Source organism: Galeopterus variegatus, unplaced genomic scaffold (assembly GCF_000696425.1).
Source record: "Galeopterus variegatus unplaced genomic scaffold, G_variegatus-3.0.2 Scaffold10754, whole genome shotgun sequence".
Taxonomy (NCBI): Eukaryota; Metazoa; Chordata; class Mammalia; order Dermoptera; family Cynocephalidae; genus Galeopterus; species Galeopterus variegatus.
The window spans coordinates 47,690-52,592 of record NW_007736865.1 but is presented as its reverse complement, the minus strand read 5'-3'; positions in this window follow the sequence as shown (position 1 = coordinate 52,592).

The window sequence follows — 4,903 nt, the reverse complement described above, 5'->3', positions numbered from 1 at the left end:
GGTTCTAAAGTCCATGGATCTTCCTGGCATGGACAGTTTTGCCAGAAGGAGGAGGAAAAGGAGCTCACAGCAGCCTCATGTCCGTAGGATTCTGAAATGCAGCGAAGCTCCGGTGCTCAGTGGGAAGGCGTTCCCTGATTAGGCTCTGTTCTGCTCCCTGGAGTGGTTTTAAAGTCCATGGATCTTCCTGGTTGTTGGCTTTTCCCTCTGAGCTCTGGGCTCCATGATCTGAGAAATCTCTCTTTCTTGATAAGAAAATGACCTACTCTTCCAAGCTGATACAAGTACTTTAAAAGTTTTGTAGTTGTTCTATGTATCAAATTATAGAGAATTAGAATAGAGTCACTTCCACAAATATCTTCTGGAGATTGCTGTGGGATCTATCACCTCGTCTACTCCGAGATCCACGTTGGGTTGTGGGCTGTACAGGGTGACTTTCCTAAGGTTCTTAGAAGCCCTTTTGTTAAAATCAGAGCATGGGCTAGGCATTACCTGAAATAAATCTGAGGTTTTAACACAGCATATTCCAGTTGCAATCTTGATTTTATCTTGAACCCCAGCCACCGGTGCTCACCAATGGTATAACAAACATCAGGGAACATGTGACTTGGAAGAGACAGACTCTGAGACACAGCACAAAGGGAGACTTCAGGCTGAAGGTGGAGCAGACACTGAAAATAAGAGTCTCCTGGCAAATCTCCATCCCAAACACAAGGTATCACTAGAGGGACTTGAGCCTGTGGTGATGTGAGGGTCACCATAGCAACGACGAACCTCAAACCCAGCCCTCACCACCCCCTGACCAAGGAGTTTATCCCCAGTGATATTAACTCAACCCCCTCACGAAATGCCTAACAGAAAGATGTACCCATTTCCAGCCATAAAAATTGCTGCAGTATCCACTACCATAAACAAGATTCCAACTCTCCACAAACAAGTGTTAGGCATATAAAAGTGCAAGAAGAAGCAGCACACTCCCAAGGAAAAAGAAATCAGCATAATCAGACTCAGATATGACAGAGATGTTGAAACTATCCAACAAAGAATTTAAAATAACTATGATTAATGCATCAAAGATCTAATGGAAAATGTGAGAAACGGGCACTATCAGATGGGTAATTTTAGGAAAAAGATGGAAGCCTTAAGAAAGAATCAAGTGGAAATGTTAGAAATGGAAAACCCTGCAACAGAGATGAAGAATGCCTTCAATGAAATCATCATAGACTCCACACAGCTGAAGGAAGAGTCAGTGAACGTGAAGATAAGTTTATAAAAAGTATCCAAAGTTAAAAAGAAGCATAAAAAACATAACAGAGCATCCAGGAGCTGTGGAACAATATCAAATTGTCTAATGTACATGTAATTGAAATCCTAGGGAAGAGATTGAGGATGAGTCAAAAGAAATGTTTGAAGAATTAATGGCTGATAATTCTCCAAAATTAATGACAGACACCAAGCTACAGATCTAAGAAGTTCAGAAAATATCAAGCAGGGTATATATAAGAATTACAGCAGAAACATGTGAGCTAGAAGATAATCAAGCGACATCTTTACAGTGCTGAAAGAAAAAAATTAAGACCTGTTAACCCAGATTCTATATCCAGTGAAAATGCCTTTCAAAAGTGATGCAGTTATACTTTGTCAGACAACCATAAACAGAATATTTGTTGTTAGTATAACCACACTATAAAAAATGTATGTTGAAGGAAGTTCCTCAGGCAGAAAGAATAGGGTCAGTCAGAAAGTTGGATGTAGAGTCTCATCTACACCTCGTCCTGTCGCTGGACTTTTTGCCCTCTGTTCCGGGGTCCCTCAGGCGGTCAGGCCAGTTGGCACACGCCCAGGCTGTGCTCCTGCCCCACGCTCCCTCCCTCTGCCTTTCAGTCCCAGCTGCCAACATCTTGGAAGATTTGAAGCTTAGCAAAGAAGGGAAATCCATTGAGAACAGTCTGTAAAGAAATCAAATGAAAAGGATGGATTCTAAGATGGTGACGGGTCTGGAGCGGCCGTGCCAGGAGACAGCGCGATCCTGAGAAGTGTGCGCTGTGATACCAGAGTACTAATTGCATTTCTAAGAGCAACAAAAAACGAATAAATCTTTCAATAACGATCCTACAACGACATACAAGCAACAACAGGTTCGAGGTTTTAGGGCCGACACAAAAGAAGACTCCTGAGAGCGCCCAAGCCCTGTTGCGGGTACGAGCGAGCAGCCCAAGACAACAAAGGCCAAGTAAGCCAGCAGAGGCGACACAGAAACAGAGTGGAATGCGCCAGACCGGCCCAAGTCTGCGAGCTCTGTGAGTCACCCCCAGCCCAGCCCCACTTGTGGGGTGAAGCCCGGCTGCTCCCCGCCCGCCTGGCTCCCGCCTCCCACACCAGGCTAGGCACCCACAACAGAGCTGCCTCCATTTTATTGGGTGGGGGTGGAGACGGCCGGCTTAGTGCAGGCAGGCCAGCCATCTCTGCTTGGCGCGGCTCCGCACTGAGATGTGCCATTTGCTTACCTCGACACGGGGCACCCCGGGGCCTGTGGACCGGCCTACAATCCCACTCTCCCTGCAAATCTCAGACGGGGCTGGTAGTGTGGGGAGCCCCCGGCCAGCGTTGGGAGGGCAGGGAAGAGAAGCCCGCCCAGATCGTCTCTCCACCATACCCTGGGCATCAGCCCCAGGTAATCTCCCTGTTTCCGGGAGGCAGATTCCATCTCTGGGGGCCTCAGTTTGGANGGAGGTTTCGGTGATGGGACACAATAAATAACTACATTGTATATTGACAAAATAAAAATAATAAAAAAAAAGAAAAAGAAAGTTGGATGTATACAAAAGCATAGGACACTTAAAGTGAAATAAAGGATGGTAAATATTAATTGTTTTCTTATTTTCAATGCTGTCAAAAATAACTGACTGTCTAAAGGAAGATACTAGCAATGTATTATATGATTACAGCATAAATAAAAATAAAATGCATGTTAAAAATAGAAGAAAGGATGGGAGAGAGGAAGCGGAGAAATATCATCATAAGATTCTACCACTATACACAAAGAGATACATTAGTTGAAGATAGGCACAGATTATTTAAATGCATTTTGTAAACCCTAAGGCAAGCATCACTTTTTTTAAATAGGTAAAAATAAGTCAATAGTGGATATAAGTGAAATAATTTAAAAACATTTGATTAACCCAAGACAATGCAGGAAAAGGTGGGTGGAAAGAAGAGATGGAACAAATAAAAACCAGCTAGCGAGATGGTAGATTTTAAGCCAAACATATTAGTAATTATATGAAATGGATATGGTCTAAACACACCAAATAAAAGACAGAGATTATCAAATTAGATAAAAAGCAAGACCCAATATGTGCTGTTTTCAGGAAATTGACTATAAATGTAAAGACATAGGTACATTAAAAGGAAAAACAATGTAATAAAATATTTCATGCAAACACTAATCAAAATAAAGTTGGGGTAGCAAGTAGAATAGAAAACAAGGAATACAACCATGGACAAAGAGGGACATTACATAATAATAAAGAGGCCAATTCACCAAGATGATTTAACAATCTTAAAGTGTATGTACCTAAAAATAAAACTTTTAAACACCTGAAGCTACAACCGAAGGAATTGAAAGGAGAAATAGACAAGTTTGCAATCTTAATTGTAGACGTCAACATTCCCCCCTCAGTAATTGATAAAACAAGTACACACACAACAAATACTAAATGTACAGATATCTGAATAAAACTACAAACCAACCATACCTAACTAACATTTACAGACTACTTCATTCAATGAGAGCAGAATACCTACTTTTCTAGTGCATGCGATGTATTATCTTTTATACATTGCTGGACTCAATTTGCTAATATATTGTGTCTATATTCATAAGGATATAGTTTTATTGGTTTATTTTCTTACAATGTCTTTGCCTAGTTTTGGTTTCAGGGTAATGCTCGAATTACAAAATGATTTGGGAAGTGTTTCCCTCCCTTTTCGATTTTCTGGAAGAATTTGTATATAATTAATATTATTTCTTCTTTAAATGTTTGGTAGAAATCACCAGTGAAGCCATCTGGTTTTGAAGTTTTCTTTGTTGGTTGGTTTTTAACTACAAATTCAATTTCACTCATTGCAATTATAATGGTAGATTTAATTACTTCTTGCAGTTTTATTCATTTAGTCATGAATTTTGAAAATCTATTAGTAACTGTACATGTTTAATATTATGTCCTACTAATGAATCGACCCATTTGTCATCATAAAATGACCCTCATTATACCTGGTAATATTCTTTGCTCTGAAATCCACTTCATCTGATATTAGTATATAACAGCAGTTTTCTTTCTTTTTTTTTTTTTTTTCCTTTTTGTCTTTTTTCGTGACCGGCAATGGATCACAACCCTCAGTGTCACGCCCGTACCGGACCGGGACCGGCAACGGGATCGCAACCCTCGGTGTTGCACCCACACCTTGAGCGGCCGGTCTGTATGTGGGATCCGAACCTTCAGCGGGAGCGCCGCCGCGCTCCCAAGTGGCACACTGTAGCAGTGTGCCACCAGGCTGGCCCAAATCTATTTCATCTGATATTAGTATATAACAGCAGGTTTCTTTTGAACAGTGTTAGCATGGCATATCATTTTCCATCCTTTACTGTTAACTTATTTGTGTCCTTATACAAGTGTGTTTCTCATGGGCAGCATATGGTTTGGTTGTGTTTTTACATCCAATCTGTCAATCTCTACCTTTTAATTGGGTTATTTAGACCATTTATATTTAATGTGATTATTGATATGATTAGGTATGAATATATTGTCTTGTTATCTGTCCCATCTATTTTCCTTTTTTTCCTCTTATCCTGCCTCCTTTTGGATTAATTTAATATTTTTGTTTTTTCCTCTTATCCTGC